The sequence below is a fragment of the Dendropsophus ebraccatus genome, chromosome 12 (genome assembly GCF_027789765.1).
Source record: "Dendropsophus ebraccatus isolate aDenEbr1 chromosome 12, aDenEbr1.pat, whole genome shotgun sequence".
Taxonomy (NCBI): Eukaryota; Metazoa; Chordata; class Amphibia; order Anura; family Hylidae; genus Dendropsophus; species Dendropsophus ebraccatus.
This window is the reverse complement of record NC_091465.1, coordinates 14,177,415-14,205,208: the sequence shown is the minus strand read 5'-3', so window position 1 is coordinate 14,205,208 and position 27,794 is coordinate 14,177,415. Positions and strand designations below refer to the sequence as shown.

General features: G+C 46.4%; 1 protein-coding gene across 5 annotated transcripts in view; it reads left to right on the top strand.

Moving 5' to 3' along the window:
- The window catches only part of LOC138770040 (protein CEPU-1-like), a 515,073-nt gene that overhangs the window by 8,697 nt on the left and 478,582 nt on the right, over positions 1-27,794 (top strand). The gene's annotated exons all lie outside the window — the stretch shown is intronic.

The window sequence follows — 27,794 nt, the reverse complement described above, 5'->3', positions numbered from 1 at the left end:
AACCTCAGCTGCCTGAGCCGCTCCCCCGCACACTGAGGAAAGGGCTAATGAACACAGCAATGGGTCTTCCTAATGATTTTTTGGCGTACCCCATTTGGATACTTTCCCTTAAAGTGCGTCTGTCAGCACAATGCTGTTTTCCTCTTCTGTCTTTGCAGCGCTCATTATATAATAATGGGGTGAATGTATTCTGCTTGATGTGACTGTGATTTGCTTCCACTATCCTGCACTGCAGACGTCCTGATTCTTTGCTGCCTTTGCTTATACACTATTCATTGGATGGTCTATCCTGCTCCCACTCCCTTAAAGGGGAAAAATGTTTCTTGCAAATCAACTGGTTTCAGAAAGTTATATAGATTTGTAATTTACTTCTATTTAAAAATGTCAAGTCTTCCTATACATATCAGCTGCTGTATGTCCTGCAGGAAGTGGTGTATTCTTTCCAGATTGCCACAGTGCTCTCTGCTGCCACCTCTGTCCATGTGAGGAACTGTCCAGAACAGCAGCAAATACCCACAGAAAACCTTTCCTGCTCTGGACAGTTCCTGACATAGACAGAGGTGGCAGCAGAGATCACTATGTCAGACTGGAACGAATATATCACTACCTGCAGGATATACAGCAGCTGATAAGTACTGAAAAAATAGAGATTTTCGCCAGAGTACAGCTTTAAGCTCCCATACACATTACATACAAGTTGGCTAAACCCACTGGATATTCTGGATATTGGGACCTATAGAACCTCCTCCGCTGTTGGCAAAGACCTCCTGACCCCCCCCCCCCTTTCCCACTAAATATTGGGACCTCCTGACCCCAAAGATAAGTATTGACCCTGGGGAATTTCAGCATCTTTTCCCTAGAACTACTACTACTACTACTCTTCCTGACATGGACAGAGGTGGCAGCAGAGAGCACTGTGTGAGACTGCAAAGAATACACCACTTCCTGCAGGACATACAGCAGCTGATAAATACTGGAAGACTTTTTAAATAGAGATAATATACAAATTTGTATAACTTTATAACACCAGTTGATTTAAGGACAATTTTAGGGAGAAATCATAACCCTTTCATGTTACAGGTGGCTTGGCTAGATTTGAGCTTAAGCCCCACCCCCAAGTGATGTCATCTCCTCTGACCAGCCTTCCCCCCCCCCCCCCGTCTACATAACCCCCTCCCTGTGATATGCACAGGTATTTAGATATATTTATTGGAACATTTATGGAAAAATGAGATGTGTTACATTACAGCATGCTGCTTTGTGATTAATGATTCCAAAGGAACAGACAGGGAGCGAGCACAGCAGGTGCTGCAACATCACTGCGACCTCACTGTGCAATAGTCTGCTGTGAAATGAGATCTTCTGCAACAGCTTGGTTCCATGAGGTTGCACATACATAAATATAGAGAAGTGAAAATGTACTGTAGAACTTGCCTCCATACACTGTTGTTTCCCCATGGATGTGATCACCTCCTGGATCTGAATTGTGACCTTGCTGTTGCTGTGCAACAGAGCGCACACTTTCCCACAATCCTACTTACTTGCAAGTGCAACCAAGAATAATTTCCAATACTAATGGGACAGATAAGGAGACTGCAGTTTTACTGAGCACGGGTCACCCACCTTAGTTGATGCCCAAAGGCAGGTCGTAAGCAAGGGCAACAGGTTACCAACACAACACAGGCACACAGGGAATAGTGAGTCTCTAGCTCTCGAACAGTATATTTTCAGCAAAGCTGGTACATTTGAAGTATGTTTTATTTAACATAATGCACCGGTATAGACCTGTTTATCTTCATGGCACAACCCCTTTAAAGAAACGTACAGCTTTCTGTCAGGGGTTAATCATGAAAAATCACACTAAAACCAGAGCAATTTGCATACATTATATTAGTGGGTTATACTGTATATCTTGGAGTAATACCCCTTTAACTCAAGTATTGGAGAACTCTGGCAAAAGCAAAAAATACAGTGCAAGAAGAGGGGTGCGGGGGAAAAAAAGGATCATACTTACCTGTCCCGTGTCCCCACAGCGCTGCTTCACCACCTTTATTCTCTTCCTCTGGTCTCCAGTTTCTCCCGTGTTTATGACCCGACCAGTTCTTGCTCAGCCAGTCAGTGACTGCAGAGGTGTCCAGAACTAATCACAGACTAGCTGAGTGGGTATTCTCTGAGCCGGGTTATGACCAGCGTTCCCTCCAAGCTTCAGCCACTGCTGAGCGGAGAGGCAAGAGAGCTGGGCAATGCTCAAGCAAAGTTGGACAAACTTAACAGGTTAAGAACATTCCAGAAGCTAAAATAGCATAGCAGTTTAAATATAGTTGAACAGTTAGAGTACATTCACATGTACATTAGCCTCTAAATGGTAGTATATATTATGTATAATATTGGACCCCCTCTGTATCTTCATTTAGTATAGGCCCTCTTTATTCCGCCATATAGTATAGGTCCCCTCTTTACACTTGTTTAGTATAGGTCTTCTTTGTGCCTCCATATAGCAGTTAGACCTCTCTGTGCCCTATATAGTAGTTAGATACCCTCTGTGCACCCCTAAAGTAGTTACACCTCTTTGTGCTGGCATATAATAGTAAGGTCTGCTTTGTGCCCTTAAAAATAGTAATTAGGTTCCCCCATAAATTAGTGTGGCCACCTCTCTGCATCTGCATAGTAGTTAGACGTCCTTGTACCAATCCCCTCCCAGTAAATTGTATCTCACCCTGTAGGCAGTACCATATATATATATATATATATATATATATATATATATATATATATATATATATATAGTGGTGAGTTGGATTACGAGCATAATTCCTTCCGGGACCGCACTTGTAATCCAAATCCACTCTTAAACCAAAGCTAATTTTCCCATAAGAAATCATAGATATGCAGACCATTGGTTACACTCCCCCAAAATAATCATTTTATATTCTGAATAACATGTAAAACAGATGAAACAAACATCTAGAAACAGCAGAATCTATGATATTATAAGTTACTGTACAGTAATGGAGAGGATGGGAAACACAAGGGCGGACAGAGACTGCAGGGAGCATGGAGGAATGAGCAGGGCAGATGTGGGCACATACATGCAGCACTCTCTGTCCGGGGAGAGAAGGGTTACAGTTATGGAGAGATTACCCCCACAGTCCTGTCCCCTGATGTAAACCCCAGCCTGAAGTGGATCTACTATGGGAGGGAGGGAGACTTCCTGGGTCAAAGTACAGGGCTGTAAACCACCCTGTGCAGACCATACCCCTCCCCCACTCCGCCTCCTACCCAGTGCAGGGAGCTCTTAATCCAAAGCAATGGTCTTAAACCAAGTCACAATTTTGAAAAACTGTGAGCTCTTAAACCAAGTTACTCTTGAACCAAGGTACCACTATGAATATATATATATATATATATATATATATATATATATATATATTAGTGGTGCCTTGGATTACGAGCATAATTTGTTCCGGGACGGCGCTTGTAATCCAAATCCACTCTTAAACCAAAGCAAATTTTCCTATAAGAAATCATTGAAATGCAGACAATTGGTTCCACACCCCAAAATAATGATTTTATATTTTGAATAACAGGTAAAACAAATGAATCAAACATTTATAAGCAGCTGAATATGTGATATTATAAGTTACTGTACAGTTTAGCAATCAGCATGTGGAGTATAATGTATACTACGTGCATAAACTTAATAACACAGCAGCAGTTTGTAGATAGAGGATGGAGCTGCAAAATCCCATAACGCAGTAATGTAGTACAACAGGCTTGAATAGAGAAACAGGGCTGCTGTCAGAGGTCTGTGTGGTCACATGACAGCAATGGGGAAGGGGTGTGTGTTTAGCCTGGACCAATCAGGACTGACAGACTGCAGGGAGCATAAAGGAATGAGCAGGACATATGTGGGCACATACATAAACTTGAGAAAGGCCACCTTACATTTGGCGGCCGAAACGCGTTGTTGCATTTTAATAAAATTCCTTTCTATGAGATAACCACTTCAATCTGTGGTCTACTGGACACCAGCGCCCTATACAAGCCGGGATTTCACATGGTCCCAAAGCCTGCTGTGGCCGGCATACTATACGGCACATACATGCAGCACACTCTGTCTGGGGAGAGAGGGGTTACAGCTATGAAGAGATTACCCCCACAATCTTGTCCCCTGATGTAAGCCCCTGCCTGAAGTGGATCTGCTATGATTTGGAAGGTGAGGAAGACTTCCTGGGTCAGAGTACAGTGCTGTAGACCCCGCTATGCAGACCATGCCCCTCCCCCACTCTCCCTTCCACCCAGCACAGAGTGCTCTTAAACCAAAACAATGCTCTTAAACCAAGTCACAATCTTGAAAAAACTGTGAGCTCTTAAATCAAAACGCTCTTAAACCAAGTTACTCTTAAACCAAGGTACCACTGTATATATATTCCCCCACTAGACCAGCCCCCATAGATAAGCTTCCCCTGTAGTAAGCCCACCATTCGTTGGCAATATCCTTGATTGTTTATCCTTGATTGCTAAAAATAAAAAACAACAACCATACTTACCTGCCTCCTGTACAGTTCCCTTCCCAGGCATTCCCTCCACTTCCCCGCTCTGCAGGCGCATGGGTGCCACAGCGCTAAAGGAGAGCGTAGCCTCTTGTGGCAGGAGACATAATACTGGCTCCCGCAACAAGATTGCTTGGTAGAGCAAGGAGTCCAGCACTGGCTTTGCCAGCTGCCGCTCAGAAATCCCAGGCTGAGGGGGTTGGTGGCAGCAGTAAGTGGGGAATCCCTTTAAGCTGTGTGCGAAGCTTAAAGGGAACGCTGGTTATGACGTTGCAGGAGTGGGAGCTTCAGGAGGCCAACAGCAGTCAGGGAGCAGTGATTCAGCACTGTGGAGGGACGGGGATGGGTAAGTATAGATTCTTTAGGTTCTCCCCGACCCCCTTGCCTGCTCTGTATTTTTTGTTTTTGTTGGAGTGTTCCTTTAACACCCATCCTGCATTGGAAACCTCATGAACAGTGAATGTGGCCATACCCATGGTGCTGGATATCCCCTCTTCCCCAAACACTAGCCATCTATTTAGAGTCCGGACACCCCTATAGACATCACAGTACAGGCTGCAGGTTCACATTCACAGTGTGATCTATTGGAGACTGAATGTGATGGCTCCAGCTGATCCTGTATTCTCCTGAGTGATCAGCATAATTCATGTATCTATAAGCATAAATTCCTCCACTCTGATTTGATCGTACTTGAGCTTTAGATTGATGTTCCCCAATGTGTGGTGCTCCGGCTTCTGCAGTGTTACAGCTCCCGGCATGGGGTGGGGGGAGTTGTAGTATTATAACAATAAAGGTCGTTCCTACATTTGTGTCTGAGAACTTAATAAAGAACACATTGCGAGAAAACGCAGGCGTCTTTTACATTGTGCTTCATGAGTAGCAGCTGACAAAACATCATTTACCATCAGTCTTTGCTTGTCATAAACAATAATCTGAACAGCTTGGTAATGCTGATGAGTAGAGATGAGCGAACTTACAGTAAGTTCATGCGAACTCGATCGCTCGGCATTCGAATCCCGCAGTTTGGAGAAAATGGATGCAGCAGGGGCTGCGGGATTCAACATTAAGGCTGGGTTCACACAGTGTAAGACAGTGCCCGTTCTGTGACACTGAATGGCCGCTGTCAGTGAAGTTCACGCCAGCCAGTACAGCAGTACCGGGCGGATGAACTTCACTTCTTTTGATTTGGAATATGGGTGCATTAGGGTGTGCCTGCATTCCAAATCACCATAGCAGACAATGTAAAGTGCGGCCGGAGCTTCACTTTACATAGTCTGCTTTGTCTGTTTTGCGCGGCCGCTTTTCAATAAATAACGCCGCACAAAACTGACATGTCAGTTTTCTATGCGGTCCCATGGACTTCCAGACGGAGTGTATACACTGCGGCCGGGATTCCATAGGACACAATGGTATTTTAATTTTCAATAAACAACGTCCGGTGTTGCAACGGCTGTTATTTATTGAAAATTTATGTTGTTGGCATTATAATGAGTGACTATGCTTAGAGTTCCAAGATTCCGGTCCGTAGCACATGGTCCGTGCATGGACTGTAATCACGGAACATGTAAATGCCCCTTTAGGCCATGTTCACATTTCTGATTATTTGGGATGTGGGCGCATCCGTGTGTGCCTGTATACCAAATCACTGTTGCACACAATGGAGCGTGCATCAGAAGCCACAAGCTCCATTGTGTGCACTGACATGTCTTCTGCGGCCGCTATTCAATAAATAACGCCCACACAAAACTGACATGTCAGTTTTTTTGTACGGCCGCTAGCGATCCCTGCTGGAGTGTATACTATGTGTATACACTCCAGACGGGATTCCTTATAGCTGCAGCACAATGTTTGTTAAGTATTAATCACGGCCATTGTTGCAAATCGGCAACAGCGGCCATAAAACTTACATTGTGTGAACATGGCCTTAGGCTGCATTCTCACATTGCAGTCACCACATGTTGGTGATACCATCCCCCAATGCTGTCATCTCTAGCCATGCAATGTTTCCGAGATGGAACAGGAGTAGAGATGAGCGAGCCAGGTCGTTCGAACCTGAACCATCGGCATTTGAATACGTTTCATGGGGAAGGTGGAGACAGCCCGAGTGATGAGTGGATACAGCCTTATACCCAAAGACATGAGATTGTCGGTAGATTGTGCTGGTAATATACGCTTCATGCATGTCATTAGCTGAGGATTGTAGGACTGAAGAACATTGGGGGTTATAATAGTGGATGTCTTCTCCTTGTGGTAGGGAGAAGCCATAAACCGCATTGGTTTACTAGCCACATGACACAAGGGTGAAGCTCTTGTTTGTGTGCAGCCAGCTGTGTTCATCATCCTCTTCCTCTAATGGTTCCGGGGCCTGTGACGTGTAAGCGTTGGGTTCATTAGGATTCCGATCTGTATCTGCTCCATCTCTGGACCTCCCGATGCTGAAATGTTTAATCTGCCCTCTAAGACTTGTTCACATTAGACACGTTCAGGGCTGAGGAGGATGGAATAACCAAACAAGCCATTGTCTCCGAGCTGTTTCCATCACTTGAGCTTTTCTTTTTTTCGGACAGCTTGTTCCGTGCTGGTAAGCGGCGGCGGCTCTAGCCTCGGACTCACGCCTTTCATACCGCTGTTATTATTGTGTTTTGCTTTGTGTTCAGCCGAGGTGAAAACACAGACAGTTTAGAGCGAAGAAGAGAAGATACAAATGTCAGAGGGAAGAGGAGGGAAGATGTATCTGCCATCCGTGCGCGGCTCATAGATCAGCAAATAGTCCAGCACTTAATCTGCAGTCCTGTGTATTGTGGTCCTGGCTGCTTCGTTCCATCACATGTTCCATAATATGTATTCGGCACACTAAACGTCCTTATCAGTCCCCGCGCTCGGAGCCCCTTTTAGGCAATGTATCCGACCCGCTGACAACAAAAAACGCGGTTACTCTACAAACGATGAGCTGCTAATTGCACGGAAAGGAGGGCACTCCGCCCGCAGGAAGATGTTTATATGAAGCATTGGAAAGAACTAATTATTTGGCCGTCCTGCTGGGGTTTTTTTCCTACAATTATCACCGGTGGCGTCTCTCTCTTAAAGCAGCAGTTTTAGTTTGCGTAGGAATAAGGCCGCTGTTTTAGCCATCTGAACCGTATTAAAGACCGGTCTGTGCTCAGCGACTAATTGAGATGCCGTTGGGGGAGTCACTCGCCTCCCACGGACCCCATTTTTCTATTGAAAGCTTCCTAATGGTTGTTTGATGAGTGAGGTGAGTGAGTTCTAGAAAGTGACGTGCCTGAGCACGGGGAGGACGTGTGTGTGAAAGGCTCTCGACATCGGCTAAATTACCGCTTCTAATTGCATGTCGGGGTTAACATGTACAGATCTGATTCTTTATAAAGTTTTGTTCACAGTGGAGAAATCTCGCTTTGTGTTCCCGATGGAACGGTTAACGTGAACAAATGGCTTTTCTGAGGAGGGCAGTGAAAACTTATGAGGAAATTAACATGTCAAAACATTGTGCAGTACTGACGGTCACCTGTAGGCGGACACCTATGCTATCACTAGAAATGAGCGAAATTACAGTAAGTTCCGATTTGCACAAACCCAAACGATCGGTATGTGAATCCTTGTGGCTGGAGAAGATGGATGTGGCCCTAGGGATTCAAAAACCGAACACTCTAGTTTGCGAGAACCCGAACCTACTGTAAGTGCTCTCTAACTATGACATATACTTTGTATACTTTGTAGGGCAGTTTTCATATATATATCTATACATATACACCATTACCAAAGGATTTACAATGTCTCATGATCTAGGATCCTCTTTGACCCAGTGTAACCTTGTGGGTGCCAGCGGCCCCCTGTGTTCTCACAATTTCCTGGTCTCTTATCCCTCGTCTCTTCTACATTCTCTACTCGGTAACAATTAATTTTCTTCATTCTGGTGGCGCAGCTTTACTGTGTGGGTGGGATTCCATGCTGGAAACATTTTGAGTCATCTGAGGAAGTGATTTGCAGATATTTCTGTGTTTTTCTTTTTTCAATCACTATTTCGGGGAGTTTTCGCACGGTGAATGCCTCACAAGGCAGCGTGTATCTGCGGCCTCGGGAGAAGATAATGGAATCTGTAGACACACGTCTTAAAGTGCTGATGTAGTGTCCCTCAAAACTTCTGACTGAGGGTGTAATGTTTTTACAATACAGTAGTACTTTTTATTTAGTATTGTGTGGTTAAATGTATATACGTGTGGTTGCTTTCCAAATGACAATGGTTTCCCACTACAGAAGTGCAAATCTCCCGAGATAGGCAAAATGAGCATAGAGATTACCGGTGGCTGTAGAGACTGTAGCGATTACTGGTGGCTGTAGAGACTGTAGCGATTACTGGTAACTTTACTGGTGGCTGTAGAGACTGTAGCGATTACTGGTGGCTGTAGAGACTGTAGCGATTACTGGTGGCTGTAGAGACTGTAGAGATTACTGGTGGCTGTAGAGACTGTAGCGATTACTGGTGGCTGTAGAGACTGTAGCGATTACTGGTGGCTGTAGAGACTGTAGAGATTACTGGTGGCTGTAGAGACTGTAGCGATTACTGGTGGCTGTAGAGACTGTAGCGATTACTGGTGGCTGTAGAGACTGTAGCGATTACTGGTAACTTTACTGGTGGCTGTAGAGACTGTAGCGATTACTGGTGGCTGTAGAGACTGTAGCGATTACTGGTGGCTGTAGAGACTGTAGAGATTACTGGTGGCTGTAGAGACTGTAGCGATTACTGGTGGCTGTAGAGACTGTAGAGATTACTGGTGGCTGTAGAGACTGTAGAGATTACTGGTGGCTGTAGAGACTGTAGAGATTACTGGTGGCTGTAGAGACTGTAGCGATTACTGGTGGCTGTAGAGACTGTAGCGATTACTGGTGGCTGTAGAGACTGTAGAGATTACTGGTGGCTGTAGAGACTGTAGCGATTACTGGTGGCTGTAGAGACTGTAGAGATTACTTGTGGCTGTAGAGACTGTAGAGATTACTGGTGGCTGTAGAGACTGTAGCGATTACTGGTGGCTGTAGAGACTGTAGAGATTACTGGTGGCTGTAGAGACTGTAGCGATTACTGGTGGCTGTAGAGACTGTAGAGATTACTGGTGGCTGTAGAGACTGTAGCGATTACTGGTGGCTGTAGAGACTGTAGCGATTACTGGTGGCTGTAGAGACTGTAGAGATTACTGGTGGCTGTAGAGACTGTAGAGATTACTGGTGGCTGTAGAGACTGTAGAGATTACTAGTGGCTGTAGAGACTGTAGAGATTACTGGTGGCTGTAGAGATTACTGGTGGCTGTAGAGACTGTAGAGATTACTAGTGGCTGTAGAGACTGTAGAGATTACTAGTGGCTGTAGAGACTGTAGAGATTACTGGTGGCTGTAGAGACTGTAGAGATTACTGGTGGCTGTAGAGATTACCGGTGGCTGTAGAGACTGTAGAGATTACCGGTGGCTCTAGAGACTGTAGAGATTACCGGTGGCTCTAGAGACTGCAGAGATTACTGGTTTAAGATCATTATTTGCGGCCGCCATTACCAATAGGTGGTCATCTTTTGGTGCTAAAATGATGGCCTTCCAAACAGTTATTTTACTGAGAACACAACCCTATAATGGGAAATAGAGATGGGTGAACCTGAACCCGAGCAAGCATCATTTCATTATTGGCGGCTGAAGAAGTTGGATGCAGCCCTAAGGCTGCCTGGAAAGCATGGATACATCCTATGGCCTATGGTTTTATCCATGTTTTCCTGGACTTACAGGGTCTGCATCCAACTTCTGCAGCCACCAGTAATCAAATGTTGCGTGCTCAGGTTGAGATTTGCCCATCTCCATTCCCAAATATAGGGCTGTGTTCTCACAACAGTAAAATGATTGCCGTCTTTCTGGAAGGCCATCACTTTAGCATCAAAAGACGACCATCTACAGGTAATGACGGCCGCAAATAATGATCTTGAACATTATTTGCGGCTGTCATATTATCAATAGCAGGCGTAATTTTCTCGTTGTGGGAACATAGGGCTAGGACTAGGCTAGGACATCTACTGAGGGACACTATCAGCCAGTGCACTGCTAGGTATACCGAACCACCAGGCATCTGCACCAGTAAAGCTGTCAAGCTGTTGACCTGGAACTCCGTGTTTCGTTCACTGTATTCACCATATGGGCTGCCCACATACACCACCTGCCGGCAATAGTACAGCCGCATGAGCTTCATTTACATGTGTCACAGGGATGGAGAGGCAAAAATTGCAGCCATCTCCCCCTGATGATTTTTAAGGAAGAGAAGAACAGGCATGTTGGATGGGGTGATTGAGGGGTCTGGCAGGGGCTGATTTCCCTTTCTCTATTGAAAACACATACAGGTCAAGTGTAAAGGCTAGTGAGAGGCTTGGAGGGCTCCATCTGTTGTCAGCTATCTAAGGTGTATGGCCACCTTTGTAGATATGTGTTATCATGAGGCGTAAAGGGGAACTTGTCTGCAGCCACGTACAGTTCTGGCACCTTAGCAACATGCAGCAGATTGTGACTTTGTTGCTTCTGCTTCACTAAAGTGTCACTTCACTAATGGGCTTCTGTGTATGTAGCCATTGAGAGAATTGTAAGGCATGGTGACCCCCTGAGGAAGGAGCGAAACCCTCCGCTCATCACATCATAGCAACTGCAGGAAACAATGACCATAAGGCTTGTAATGTACATGTAAGTAGCCGCCGAAATATTTCCCACTCTGGGTCTACTATAACCGGGTCCGGGTGTCTGACAGCCGCCCCTATGGGGGAGGGGAACCCCTGAAGAAGATCTGGGGGATGGAATAAAGAGTCCTTTGGAGTCAGATCCTTTACGGAGCTCTAACATGTGCGGGGAGAGGTTTTCAGCATTCACAACTTCTGGTGTTTTCCTTCATTGTCGCTAGTGATGGATGAGAGGTTATAATGATCCATAATGTTATAAAGATATTATAATGTTTACTGAATGTGCAACAAATACAGTGGTACCTTGGTTTAAGAGTAACTTGTTTAAGAGCGTTTTGGTTTAAGAGCTCACAGTTTTTCAAAATTGTGACTTGGTTTAGGAGCATTGCTTTGGTGTAAGAGCTCCCTGTACTGGGTGGGAGCAAGTGTGGGGGAGGGGCATGGTCTGCATAGCGGGGTCTACAGCCCTGTACTCCGACTTAGGAAGTCTCCCTCACCTTCCAAATCATAGCAGATCCACATCAGGCTGGGGCTTACATCAGAGGACAGGACTGTGGAGGTAATCTCTCCATACCTGTAACCCCTCTCTCCCCGGACAGAGAGTGCTGCATGTATGTGCCCACATCTGCCCTGCTCATTCCTTCATGCTCCCTGCAGTCTCTGTCCGCCCTTGTGTTTCCCATCCTCTCCATTACTGTACAGTAACTTATACTATCACATATTCTGCTGTTTCTGAATGTTTGTTTCATCTGTTTTACATGTTATTCAGAATAATAAATCTTTATTTTTTGGAACCAATTGTCTGCATATCAGTGATTTCTTATGGAAAAAATTTGCTTTGCTTTAAGAGTGGGTTTGGATTACAAGCGCGGCCCCGGAATGAATTATGCTTGTAATCCAAGGCACCACTGTACTCAACAATCGCTCTATTTTACTATTAGAAATGGGACAGACTTCTGCTTCAGGTGGCGTACATAACTTGCGCCACATTTGTGGGTAGTTTTAGACACTTCTTCAGCACTTTTCTGACCTGCCCAAAAACTTTTTTACACCATTAAAAAGCTTAAATCCCAAGGTGTTCAAGTTTGTAATATGCACTCACTAGCCTGGGCCACTCACCCCTTTGTAGTGATGAAACTTGCTGTTTTGGCCATCCACAACCGTCCCCCCCCCCCCCCCCCCCTCCTCTACCTTTGGAGATGGCTCCCACATGGTAGCGAGCATCTCAGAAGCAGACCTGGGCTTGTACTATTAAAGGGGTTGTCCAGCGAAAATCTTTTTCTTTCAAATCAACTGGTGTCAGAAAGTTATATAGATTTGTAATTTACTTCTATTAAAAAATCTCACTTTTCAGTATGGGAAGACTTGAGATTTTTTTAATAGAAGTAAATTACAAATCTATATAACTTTCTGACACCAGTTGATTTGAAAGAAAAAGATTTTGGCTGGACAATCCCTTTTAAGCCAAGGCCCCCACTGACGTCACCGCTGGGGGAAGTTTGTCAATTACGGACTGTGTTTCTAAGAAGACAGGGATGGGTACGCGTTGGAATAGCAAGGAGGCACACAGCATGATGGGAAATGTAGTTTTGCTGCCGGCATAGTAATAGAAAACAAAAATGGACCAGAGGAAAAGTGGGACCTAAAAAGATGGAAGAGGTATCAAATTATCGCGGAGGAGTGATGAGCAATAAGAGTGGGGTTTGGGAACGTTTTTTGAGGCTTGAAGATTCAACACTGTGGGGGAGATTTATCAAACATGGTGTAAAGTGAAACTGGCTCAGTTGCCCCTAGCAACCAATCAGATTCCACCTTTCATTCCTCACAGACTCTTTGGAAAATGAAAGGTGGAATCTGATTGGTTGCTAGGGGCAACTGAGCCAGTTTCACTTTACACCATACTTGATAAATCTCCCCCTGTGTGCCAAAAATCCACTAAAATTCTGGTGCAAAATCCTAGTACAATTTACATTAGGTTATTCAGGCTTAGAGAATCTTGGCCGCTTTCTTCCAGAAACAGCACCACTCTTCTCCTCGCGTTTTGGAAGTAGGTTCTGCAGCTCATTTCCATTGAAGTGAATGAGGCGGAATTTTAATTTCACACACAACCTGAAGACAAGGGTGATGCTGTTTTTGCAAGGAAGTAGCTACGCTTTTTCCAATCCTGGATAATCCTTTCAAGCCAACTAATCAGTGGTCTAAATTAAGACTAGACACATACATCTCTTATACTGTCTGAGAATTATCCGGGTCATTGTTGTAGGGACGTCTCTATTAGACAGCCTAAGCGTATCCGTAAACACTGGCCGGACTTGGTGATCCATGCTCGCCTACAGATTGATTATTTGTGCGGCCGGGCTGTCAGCCACACATCCCCCTATTACATGGGGGGATCTAACATGTCAGAACGTCCCGGTCACGTCCCTGATAAACGAGCGTTTGCTCATTTGCTGGCTGATCTTTGGCCCTAGTACACAAGGCCGGCTAATCTCCCCGTGTCAGAACTGAGCTGTAGAGAATCTCTATGAGGACTAAAGTCCTCCACTACAAGTCGTACATGTAACTGGATGCGGCATAAACCTAACCCTGCAAAGATGGCAGCCATAAGTATCGAATCCCAGTGAAATACCGCAACTTCATACACGTGCACATCCGCCCTGCGGGTCCATGAGCCGCGATGTTAGAGATAATGGCGAGTGATGATGGACTATCCTCAGGTTACGCAGCAGATGATCATTGGAAGGCGCTTCATCACCATTGACTATCAGAAACACCTCTCTTCATCGATCCCAGCGGCCGCCTACAGATTGATGAGACTTTCACACTTCTACGCATCACCTGCCTGTTCTGTTCTGTCCTTTGCCGGGGCGGATTCCTGCGCGGACACAGATGGAGCAGCTTGTGTAACAGCAAGTGATGTCACCTGACGCCTGCGAGAGGGAAGAAGGTGATATAGTGCTCACCATGGCGGAGTATTCTCTGCCTCATTTACACCCCTGTTAAATGCATCATACGAGTCTATTACATGCATCATCACCCTCCATACATCACCCTGATAAGGGCCCCGCACATGGAATATTATCAGCTTTAAAGGAAAACAAGCCTCCTAATACATCTATTAAATGATGTGGAAAATGAAGGATAATTGGACATGGTGCGTTTGTCACTACAAAAAATTATTTCATTTGTAGATAACTTTTTTTTTTTTTTTTTTAAAGAATTTATTGAGAATAGATCTTGGTCGCTGGCGAAACTGCATGGGTAACTGCAGCACCACCTGCTGTTCATACAGAGAAGTGCAGAACTGTGGAAATAAATCAATGATCACAGCTTACAAGCCTTAAAGGGATAGTTCACCAAAAGAAAATATTCTTTCAAATTAAATGGACGAATCTAAGCGTGCTCAAGTTGCGCTCCATCCTAAAACCTTCTTGTCTTCTTCATGGAGCCAATTTAGACTGTATGACCCTTATGGATGGTGTATTGTCCTGTGTCCTCCTCTGACCCATTACTACAATGAATTGTTTCCATCCCCAGGAGCCCCTTTTTCCCTGGATCATTTCCCTTGATCACACCATCCTCTATACCAGGGGTAACAAACCTTGGCTCTCCAGCTGTTGCAAAACTACAACTCCCATCATGCCTGGACAGCCAAAGCTTTAACTTTAGTAGTTTTCCAACAGGGCCAAGGTTCCCTACCCTAGCTCTATACAGTATGCTCTCCATAACTTTATATGAGAAGTATTATATGAAATCCAGGCCCTACCTAGTCTTACCCCGATGACCGGGCCTCATTCAATGTCTTCCCGATGTGGCGTTGTAGTCCTGGTATGTTCCACGTCACAACACAACACCATTCACTGACATTATCTGCCATCCAAAGCCGCCATGTAGCCCAAACCTTAGACTCCTGACATCTGCATTGGTATGTAGTGATGGATCCCAGTGGACTCTTTTTTGGTCCTGCAAGTCAGTCAGTAAACCTAAAGGTCAGTGCAAGGGAGAAAATAACATCTCGGCAAGGCTTCTGTGAGCGAGAACGACGGACAATCAGGGACGGGCGGTGTGTGACATTACTAACTCAGTAAACTCAACTTTAGTGATCAGTGCCAGGCAGCAGCTGCCAAGGCTAATTCAATAATGGCATGCATCAAAAGAGGCCGAGATGGTAAAGATGAGAACATAGTTTTGCCTCTTTATAAATCACTGGTCAGACCACATATGGAATATACTGTGTACAGTTTTGGGCACCGGTATATAAGAAGGACACAGCTGAACTGGAGCGGGTGCAGAGGAGGGTGACAAAGGTCATTAAGGGAATGGGTGGGTTACAGTACCAGGACAGGTTATCAAGCTTGGGGTTATTTACGCTAGAAAAAAGACGTCTTAGGGGCGATCTGATCACAATGTACAAATATATGAATGGACAGTACAGAGATCTTTGTAGTGGTCTTTTTACTCCTAGGTCTGTAACCATGACAAGGGGGCATCCTCTACGTCTAGAGGAAAGAAGATTTTATCTCTAGAACAGACGCGGATTCTTTACTGTACGAGCAGTGAGACTGTGTAACTCTCTGCCACATGATGTTGTCATGGCTGATTCATTAAATAAGTTCAAGGGAGGCCTGGATGCTTTTCTCCATATATATATAAATTACATGTTGTGGGCGTTAGATTTCCAGTGTTGCGTTGATCCAGGGATTATTCTGATCGCCATTGGAGTCTGGAAGGAATTTTCTGCCTGTGATGGGCCAATTTTTATCCTCATAGGGGTTTTCCCTTCCTAGATCAACACAGTAGGGTTTCTCTTGGTTGAACCTGATGGACTCTTGTCTTCTTTCAACCTTATGTTACTATCGTTATTGGGAATATCCGGAGAGTGATGTGTACAGGCTGCAGGGTAACATTCCGGGTGGTGTGTGACATCATCCCTGGGAATATCCCATCTTATGTGGATTGCTCGGTATATCCGGAGAGTGATGCATACATGCTGCAGGTAACAGGCCGGGCGGTGTGTGACATCATCCCTGGGAATATCCGGAGAGTGATGTGTACATGCTGCAGGTAACAGGCCGGGCGGTGTGTGACATCATCCCTGGGAATATCCGGAGAGTGATGTGTACAGGCTGCAGGGTAACATTCCGGGTGGTGTGTGACATCATCCCTGGGAATATCCGGAGAGTGATGCATACAGGCTGCAGGGTAACATTTCGGGTGGTGTGTGACATCATCCCTGGGAATATTCCATTTTATGTGGATTGCTCGGTATATCCGGAGAGTGATGCGTACAGGCTGCAGGGTAACATTCCGGGTGGTGTGTGACATCATCCCTGGGAATATCCGGAGAGTGATGCGTACAGGCTGCAGGGTAACAGGCCGGGCGGTGTGTGTGACATCATCCCTGGGAATATCCGGAGAGTGATGTGTACAGGCTGCAGGGTAACATTCCGGGTGGTGTGTGACATCATCCCTGGGAATATCCCATCTTATGTGGATTGCTCGGTATATCCGGAGAGTGATGCATACATGCTGCAGGTAACAGGCCGGGCGGTGTGTGACATCATCCCTGGGAATATCCGGAGAGTGATGTGTACAGGCTGCAGGGTAACATTCCGGGTGGTGTGTGACATCATCCCTGGGAATATCCGGAGAGTGATGCATACAGGCTGCAGGGTAACATTCCGGGTGGTGTGTGACATCATCCCTGGGAATATTCCATTTTATGTGGATTGCTCGGTATATCCGGAGAGTGATGCGTACATGCTGCAGGGTAACAGGCAGGAGACGAGATTTATAGACCCCGTAACCTCGCCGGATCTGTATTACAGGCAAATGGTTCCCTGGGGTCTGCTGAAAATTCTTATTGCCGGTGCGGGGTTGTCCGGGAGGTCTGGATTGTCTTGTTTAAACTAATCGTTTGTCTTTCAGTTGCTTCTTTGTGTATTTTCATGCAGAATGATTGCAGGTTCAGGTGTGTGGTGCCCTGAGAATCGTAGACAATAGCTGGAGAATAAGGGGGGAATGTTATCCTGACATGCGGGAAGTTACCATGATATACCGGGGGCTCCGGGCTAATAACTTTACCCACACACTTCTGGCTCCTGAACTGAAAAAATATAAGAGCCAAATCAATGTCTTAGTTGCCAATCTGACATAAAAATATAATGTGAATTTGCTGGGCCCATGTCTCTCTCTCTACCTGAATGGGTGGCCCGTGGCCAAAGGTTTGGGTTCGGAGAAGGTTGCTGAACCCCTAACAGCTTAGGCTGGGTTCACACTACGTTTTTGCAATCCGTTTTTTGCAAAAAAAAAAAAAAAAAAGATGCATGTATGCATCCGTTTTTCCATTGAATTCCATTACAAAAAAAAGGAGCAAAACTGATCCATTTTTTTAACGTACACAAAAAACGTAGTCAACCTTATTTTTTTGTCCGTTAAAAAAAAGGATCAGTTTTCAACCGTTTTTTGAAGGAATTCAATGGAAAAACTAATCAAAACGGATACACACATGAATCTGTTTTTTCCATCGCTTATTCCGTTGCAAAAAAAGAATGAAAAAAAAACAGATCGGAAAAACGTAGTGTGAATCCAGCCTTAGTAATATCATAGTGGTCCGTGAAAAAGGAAGGAAAATCGTGTCATATAAGCATTCTATAGCACAGAAACTATGACAGAGCAACCAACAAGAGAGAACAACTAATGCAACAAAACGTCAGGCAGGTAGTGATGTGGGAACAGTAGCTGGCCTTCATTAGGCAGCAATGAATAGTAACATGAACAACCACCGCTCTCTACCTAAACGTCCCTTAAGCCTTTATTAAGAAGACAAAATAAAGAGTTGGTCTCTATGGAAAAGAAAGTGATAGACTATTATCATAATGTAGCATGGGCAACTGGCAGGAGTGCTGTGGGAGGGGAAAAGGCAGGGTGGGAGCACCTCGATAGGGAGATGAGGAAAAGCAATGCATTCTGGCAATTGTAATACGGAAAACTGGTCAAACAAATGGATTTTTGCCGACTTCACAATCAGGGCAGACATTTTAAGGGGCTGGGCACCAACATTTTTTTTTATTTTAAATAAACTGGTGCCAGAAATTTTGTAATTTACTTAAAAATTAAAAAATCTCGAATCTTCCAGTACTTATTAGCCGCTGTATGTCCTGCAGGAAGTGTTGTATTCTCTCCAGTCTGACACAGAGTTCTCTGCTGCCACCTCTGTCCATGGCAGGAACTGTCCAGGACTGTCCCTTTAGAAAACCTCTCCTGCTTTCCAGACTGAAAAGTATACACCACTTTCTGTAGGACATGCAGCAGCTGATAAGTAATCAGAAGATAGAAGTAAATTACAAATATCTGTCACTTTCTGGCACCAGTTGATTTGAAAGAAAAACATTTTTGGTGAACAACCCCTTTAAGCAATGTCTGAGTGCCCCTTTAACCCTGGGTTAGCCAACGTGGTGCATTATTTCATCAGGATCCTGTTAGTCCAGTCTGCGTTGTATTACACTAATGGTCCTTTTACACGGAGCGATTATCGTTCGAATTTTCACGATAACTGTCGCATTTGTGCGATAATCGGCTTGTGTAAACATAGCAAGCGATGAGCGAAAAAACGTTCGTCTTGTTCTCAAATCATCGTTGATCGTTCGCTGAAAATTCTCATATCGCTTTGTGTAAAAAGTCTTTCACATATTGATTCTATGTGTGAGATAGGCTTAAGTGATCTTTAACCGATCGCAATAACAATTTTTTCAAAAATTTATCTTTTCGTTTAAACGCTGACCGTTTGCCGTTGCCTCAAAATCGTTAAATAATCGATTGGCCCAATTATCGCTCTGTGTAAAAGGACCATCAGGGCCCTATTACACTGAACGATTATCGTGCGAAAAATTGTTATAGCATTTAATCACTCTGTGTAATTGCAGGCAACGATCGAAAAATCGTTCGTATGTCATTGATCGGTAATTTAGATGTGAACCTAAAATTATCGCTAATCGTTCGCTGTAATTCCACACTTATTCGCTCAAGTTCTGCTTTTGTTCACTAATCGATCAGTGTATTTGCACATTGTTTATTGTTTTGCTGGGATCAGAAGAAATAAACGATCATAGTACCGATCACAATAACAATCATAACTAACGACCATCGTTCTGTGTAATATGGTGAACGATTTCAGGTTAACGATAAACAATCTAGTTTGCGATTGTTTATTGTTAGTGGTTAATCGTTAAAAATCACTTCGTGTTATAGGACCTTTAGTGTCTTGGTCTCTGGTCACCAGTAGGGCAGGCTGTGGGATACTATTACACTTAGTGTCTCGGTCTCTGGTCACCAGTAGGGCAGGCTGTGGGATACTATTACACTTAGTGTCTCGGTCCCTGGTCACCAGTAGGGCAGGCTGTGGGATAGTATTGCACTTAGTGTCTCGGTCTCTGGTCACCAGTAGGGCAGGCTGTGGGATACTATTACACTTAGTGTCTCGGTCCCTGGTCACCAGTAGGGCAGGCTGTGGGATACTATTACACTTAGTGTCTCGGTCCCTGGTCACCAGTAGGGCAGGCTGTGGGATACTATTACACTTAGTGTCTCGGTCTCTGGTCACCAGTAGGGCAGGCTGTGGGATACTATTACACTTAGTGTCTCGGTCCCTGGTCACCAGTAGGGCAGGCTGTGGGATACTATTACACTTAGTGTCTCGGTCTCTGGTCACTGGTAGGGAAGGCTGTGGGATACTATTACACTTAGTGTCTCGGTCTCTGGTCACCAGTAGGGCAGGCTGTGGGATGCTATTACACTTAGTGTCTCGGTCTCTGGTCACCAGTAGGGCAGGCTGTGGGATACTATTACACTTAGTGTCTCGGTCCCTGGTCACCAGTAGGGCAGGCTGTGGGATGCTATTACACTTAGTGTCTCGGTCTCTGGTCACCAGTAGGGCAGGCTGTGGGATGCTATTACACTTAGTGTCTCGGTCTCTGGTCACCAGTAGGGCAGGCTGTGGGATACTATTACACTTAGTGTCTCGGTCCCTGGTCACCAGTAGGGCAGGCTGTGGGATACTATTACACTTAGTGTCTCGGTCTCTGGTCACTGGTAGGGCAGGCTGTGGGATACTATTACACTTTCATCCGGAGAGTAATATAAAGATCTCATCTAGGCATTATGGGATGTGCGCTGTCATAGGGCCGGGGGACCTCTCCTGCTGTTTCCTGATCTAATCTCGGGCCCGTCCGGTGCATGGAGCAGTGTTCAGTCAGCGGCGGAGCATCCGGGGTTATTTGCACAGAGGCAGCGCTGTCATATTTGTGTCTTCTCTCAGCAATCTGATTCTGGTAACATTGTTCTGCTCTCAGGAGCTGGAGGTAAGTGGTAGAAAATGGCATTCCGTAATATCCATCCATTTTAATCTGCAGACTGATAGAGAGAATTGGATATTTTCCTAATCCACTTGTGGGAGTCGTTTTGTGCTGGATGGAAAGAGAGACCGGTCGCTGTAGAGTCATTCATTGTTACAGAGAGTTTCTCCTTGTAGCTGGAAAAGTCTCGGCATCTTGGAACACAAGAGAATTTGTTCCGAGTACATTTATCTAGAGAGGAGAGGTGGTTTTATGGTATTGCTGAGTGGCTGAATGCTCTGAAATCGGGACGTCCGACCCTATGACAACACTCAAGGGCAGGGCACCCATGATGACTTCTATAACCATGCCCGTCCCTGTGCTTGTACATAGACTCAGTAAGGCAGCCACCCAGTGGCTTGTGACCTCTTAGCTCTGTAGCACTTGGTCCCAACTATGTGGCTTGTGACCCCTTCCAACACTATTCCTCAACATTTAAAAGGGTAATTCTTTTAAATCAGCTGGTGTAAAAAAATACAGATTTGTAATTCATCTCTATTTAAAGCTTACCCACAATCTGTACCCCCCAAACCACTTGTACCTTCGGATAGCTGCTTTTAATCCAAGATCTGTCCTGGGGTCCGTTCGGCAGGTAATGCAGTTATTGTCCTAAAAAACAACTTTTAAACTTGCAGCCCAGTGCAAAAACAGCCGGGGCTTAGATTGTATATGCATTAGGCTGGCACAACCTCTCTGTCCCTTATCCCCGCCCTCCTCATCATTAGGAATGCTCCAGGCAGATTGCCTCCTATTCATCAGCTGTGTGAATACTGAACATGGGCTGGATCGTTAAGGCACCTGTGCAGTGTTTACTGCAGAGGAATAGAGGAACAGAGGAATTCATCATTCCTAAGGATGATGAAGCTGGCGAGGAGGGACGGAGGGGTGGTGCAAAGTTAGGGCACAGATACTGTAGGCCATAGCCATTGGGCACGGGGCTGCAAGTTTAAAAGTTGTTTTTTAGGACAATAACTGCATCACCTGCCGAACAGACCCCAGGACAGATCTTGGATTAAAAGCAGCGATCCGAAGGTACAAGTGGTTTGGGGGGGGGGGGGACAGATTGTGGGTACAGAGTCGCTTTAAAAATCTCAAGTCTTCCAGTACTTATAAGCTGCTGTATGTCCTGCAGGAAGTGGTGTATTCTTTCCAGTCTGACACACCACGACCCTTACACCTCCATCATAACCCTTACACCTCCATCACCAGCCACAACCTCCACCATCTTACACCTCCATCACCAACCACAACCCTCACCACCTCTGTCAATGTCAGGAACTGTCCAGAGCAGCAGCAAATCCCCATAGAAAACCTCTCCTGCTCTGGACAGTTCCTGACATGAACAGAGGTGGCAGCAGAGAGCACTGGGTCAGACTGGAAAGAATACACCACTTCCTGCAGGACATACAGCAGCTAATAAGTACTGGAAGAATTGAGATTTTTAAATAGACGTAAATTACAAATCTATATAACTTTCTGACACTAGTTGATTTGAAAGAATTTTTTTTTTTTTTTTTACTGGAGTACGCCTCTAAACTGCAGCACCAAGAAGGACAAGTCATAATACTATACAGATTGAGACCATGTTCACACAACAAATGAGACTGGCCGTTCCGTGACCCGGCCGGGTGACGGAACGGCCGGTCTCTGTAAAGATCATCCCGGCCGGTGCTGCAGTACCATCCGGATGATCTATATTGCTGCAGAGTTCTGATGCGGGCGCATCCCTGCGCGCCCGCATGAGAACTCTCCACTGCACACTATGGAGCGAGCAGCCGACCCTGCTTGCTCCATAGTGTGCACTGACATGGTTTTCTGCGGCCGCTATTCAATGAATAGCGGCCACAGAAAACTGACATGTCAGTTGTTTGCGGCGCCGCGAGAGATCCCGGCCAGAGTGTATACTATGTGTATACGCTCCTTCCGGGATTCCTAGACGGCAATGGCACGTTTATTTCCGTAAAATTCACAGCCGTTGTACAACGGCCGTGGTTTTACAAAACTATACTATGTGTGAACATAGCCTGAAGAAGTAGCAGTCGCACTTTGCTCCAATCTGTGGCAGGTAACAGTTCATCGTTTAGTTTTTTTTTAGCGCGTATCACTTCAGCAGACGTGAGCCGCAATGGCAGCACTGCTGTCTGTCCCAGCGGTTGGGAGACCAATGGCAAACTGGAATGATAGTGAGAGGTAGACCGAGGTGAACCCCCTGCACCGACAGATCCTCAGATTACATGAATAGCCAGCAGTGATCTGTGCTGTACTTCAAGTCAGATTGGATGTTACATGGCAATCATAGGGTAAAGAGCAGCGTCTACACAAGGTACTCGCAGGACATTAGGTGGCAGCTACAAGTGCTCCATTAACCTCACTCCACTGCTCTCAATGGTTATCAGGATGCAGAGCAAGAGGACAAGCAAAGCTGTGAGCGAGGTCTATCCTCTTCATATGGCTGATGATGCTGTACTGTGAGCAGCCTGCATGGCCTACACATGCTATCATGGTGTGCGGTGCTATCATGGTGTGCGGTGCTATCATGGTGTGCAGCGTCTCTGGGCACGTCTCCCTTTAAAGTGTTACTGTCGTTTAAATTTATTTGCAGAAATCAATAGTACAGGCCATTTTAAGAAACTTTGTAATTGAGTTTATTAGCCTAAAAATGCATTTTTATTACGAAAAAGCAGTTAGAAGCCCCCCCCCCCCCCCCCCCTGTCTTCATGGTGCTCTATGGAGAGGGGAGGGTTGGAGGGAGATGAGGCACCAAAACAGGACAACAAAGAGTTCATTTACAGCTACATCACCAGGCTATCTTCTCTGAGGTCAGCACTTACCTCTCTGACCTCTGAACAGGGGCGGTCTTGGCATTTCTGGGGCCCCAAGCGAAGTTATGTCTGGGGCCCCCCCTCGACACACATTCCAAAACAATAGACCGCTGTGTGTTGCCCCCAGTAGTATATACCCCTTGTGCGCAGCCGCCAGTAATATATACTCCTTGTGTGCTGCCCCCAATAGTATATACCCCTTGTGTCCTGCCCACAGTAGTATATACCCCTTGTTTGCTTCCCCCAGTAGTACATAGACCCCTGTGTGTTCCCCCAGTTATATATAGCCCCCCGTGTGCTGCCCCAGAAGTATATAGACCTCCTGTGTGCTGCCCCAGTTGTATATAGACCCCCTGTGTGCTGCCCCAGTTGTATATACCCCCTGTGTGCTCCCCCACTAGTATATAGGCCCCCTGTGTGCTCCTTCAGGGGTATTTAGCCCCCCTGTGTGCTCCCCCACTTGGATATAGACCCCTGTGTGCTCCTCCAGTAGTATATAAACCCCCTGCGTGGTTCCCCCAGTAGTATATAGACCCCCTGTGTGCCCCACCAGTATTATATAGACCCCTTGTATGCTGCCCCAGTAGTATATAGACCCCTGTGTGCTCCTCCAGTAGTATATAAACCCCCTGTGTGGTTCCCCCAGTAGTATATAGACCCCCTGTGTGCCCCACCAGTATTATATAGACCTCCTGTGTGCCCCACCAGTAGTATATAGACCCCTTATGTGCTGCCCCAGTAGTATATAGACCCCTGTGTGCTCCCCCAGTTATATTTAGACCACCTGTGTGCCTCACAAGTAGTATATAGACCCCCTGTATGTTCCCCCAGTAGTATATAGACCCCCTGTGTGCCCCAGCAGTATTATATAGACCCCCTGTGTTCCCCACCAGTATTATATAGACCCCTTGTTTGCTGCCCCAGTAGTATATAGACCCCCTGTGTGCCCCACCAGTATTATATAGACCCCTTGTGTGCTGCCCCAGTAGTATACAGACCCCTGTGTGCTCCCCCAGTTATATTTAGACCACCTGTGTGCCTCACAAGTAGTATATAGACCCCCTGTATGTTCCCCCAGTAGTATATAGACCCCCTGTGTGCCCCACCAGTAGTATATATACCCCTGTGTGCTCCCCCAGTAGTATATAGCCCCCCTGTGTGGTTCCCCCAGTAGTATATAGACCCCCTGTGTGCCCCACCAGTAGTATATAGACCCCTCTGTGAAGTCCCAGTAGTCTATAGCCCCCCTGTGTGCTCCCCCAGTTATATATAGCCCTCCTGTGTCTTCCCCGTTATATAGCCCCACTGTGTGCTCCCCCTATTTATATAGACCCCCGCTGTGCACTCCCCCAGTTACACAGGCCCCTGTGTGCTCCCCCTCCCATATAGTATATAACACAATAAAACAAACACTTATACTCACCTGGCTCTGGGCGTCTCCTCTTCACTCTTGTGGATGCAGGAAGGGTTTTCCCTGCGATCACAAGAGGCCGCACTCCCCTTGTCCTGGCGCCGATGCTCCAGTGATGTCACAGCATCGACACCACAAGGACAAAGCGGCCACTTGTGACTGCAGGGAAAACACTTTCTGCATCCACAAGAGTCACTGACAGGAAGGGAGCCAATGTCTCCCGCCCTGTCAGTGCTGCTGCATGTAAATATGAGCGCTCATTACGAGTGCTCATAGTTACAGTTCAGATGGCAGCAGCGAGCGGGGCAGCGGCCCTGTCCAGCGGTCTTGAGCACAAGAGCGGGCGTGGGGGCCCCCCTGGATGTTGGGGGCCCCAAGCGATCGCTTGGGGTGCTTGGTGCCAAAGACCGCCACTGCCTCTGAATACCGGCTTTCACACAGCTCCCACTGTGTAATCCTTTGTTCTTTGCTCTCTGCTGCCCACTATCTCCCTTCTCCCCCCTCCCCTCTCCATAGGTTACACAGGGCCCAACTGATGTAAAAGAGTCGAGATTTCCTGATAATGAGCAGTGAATGCAGATAATGGCATATTTGCCTAATAAACCCAATTACAAAGTTTCTTAAAAAAAAAAAAAAAAACACGACAGTGACACTTTAAGCTTATCTGGGACGTCATTTTTTGGTTACGGTAATGGGAGCTGCCAGCAGCGGATCTTGATTTGCATCCCCAAGTGTATTCCGAGTGGCAAAACAATCCTGCGACGGCCATTAATATCCTCATTGATAGCAGCCAAGGTATAGCAGTGCCTGCGTCTCACTCATACCTAACACTGAATACATTTAGATGTTGTGACTAATATGTTTCCATTTTTTATCATTTGCATATCATGTCCATTGATCCTGTCATTTCCCTAATTTGACAACTTTTCCTTCTCGGTGTTGCAATTATATTGTTATGGAGTGTATTAGCATCACGTTCCAATCAGTCTTATTTCTGAGCATTTAAAGGGGTACTCCGGCAAAAATCTTTTTCTTTAAATAAACGGGTGCCAAAGTTATATAAAATTACTTTTATTTAAAAATCTACAGTCTTCCAGCACTTATCAGCTGCTGTATGTCCTGCAGGAAGTTGTATATTCCTTCCAGTCTGACACACCACCATTCTTACACCTCCATCACCAGCCACAACCCCCACCATCTTACAGCTCCATCACCGGCCAGAACCCCCACCATCTTACACCTCCATCACCAGCCACAACCCCCACCATCCTTACACCTCCATCACTAGCCACAACCCCCACCATCTTACACCTCCATCACCAGCCACAACCCCCACCATCCTTACACCTCCATCACCAGCCACAACCCCCACCATCTTACACCTCCATCACCAGCCACAACCCCCACCATCCTTACACCTCCATCACCAGCCACAACCCCCACCATCTTACACCTCCATCACCAGCCACAACCCCCACCATCCTTACACCTCAATCACCAGCCACAACCCCCACCATCCTTACACCTCCATCACCAGCCACAACCCCCACCATCCTTACACCTCCATCACCAGCCACAACCCCCACCATCCTTACACCTCCATCACCAGCCACAACCCCACCATCCTTACACCTCCATCACCAGCCACAACCCCCACCATCCTTACACCTCCATCACCAGCCACAACCCCCACCATCCTTACACCTCCATCACCAGCCACAACCACCACCATCCTTACACCTCCATCACCAGCCACAACCCCCACCATCCTTACACCTCCATCACCAGCCACAACCCCCACCATCCTTACACCTCCATCACCAGCCACAACCCCCACCATCTTACACCTCCATCACCAGCCACAACCCCCACCATCCTTACACCTCCATCACCAGCCACAACCCCCACCATCCTTACACCTCCATCACCAGCCACAACCCCCACCATCTTACACCTCCATCACCAGCCACAACCCCCACCATCCTTACACCTCCATCACCAGCCACAACCCCCACCATCCTTACACCTCCATCACCAGCCACAACCCCCACCATCTTACACCTCCATCACCAGCCACAACCCCCACCATCCTTACACCTCCATCACCAGCCACAACCCCCACCATCCTTACACCTCCATCACCAGCCACAACCACCACCATCTTACACCTCCATCACCAGCCACAACCACCACCATCTTACACCTCCATCACCAGCCACAACCCCCACCATCCTTACACCTCCATCACCAGCCACAACCCCCACCATCCTTACACCTCCATCACCAGCCACAACCCCCACCATCTTACACCTCCATCACCAGCCACAACCCCCACCATCTTACACCTCCATCACCAGCCACAACCCCCACCATCCTTACACCTCCATCACCAGCCACAACCCCCACCATCTTACACCTCCATCACCAGCCACAACCCCCACCATCTTACACCTCCATCACCAGCCACAACCCCCACCATCCTTACACCTCCATCACCAGCCACAACCCCCACCATCTTACACCTCCATCACCAGCCACAACCCCCACCATCTTACACCTCCATCACCAGCCACAACCCCCACCATCTTACACCTCCATCACCAGCCACAACCCCCACCATCTTACACCTCCATCACCAGCCACAACCCCCACCATCCTTACACCTCCATCACCAGCCACAACCACCTCTCCATTGTATGTTTTGCAGAACCCATCTGCTACTGATCTCCAGAGCTGTACTCTCAATTCTGCATCTTTGCAGCTAAAATCTGTCTATCGACAAGCTCAACAAGTCTATAAACATCCCAAAATTTACAAAATAATCTGTTATTTCCCGGACGTGAAGCAGTTAATGAATGCAATGTTTCCTTCTCCTTCTGCAGCTTGTGTTTGCAGTGGAA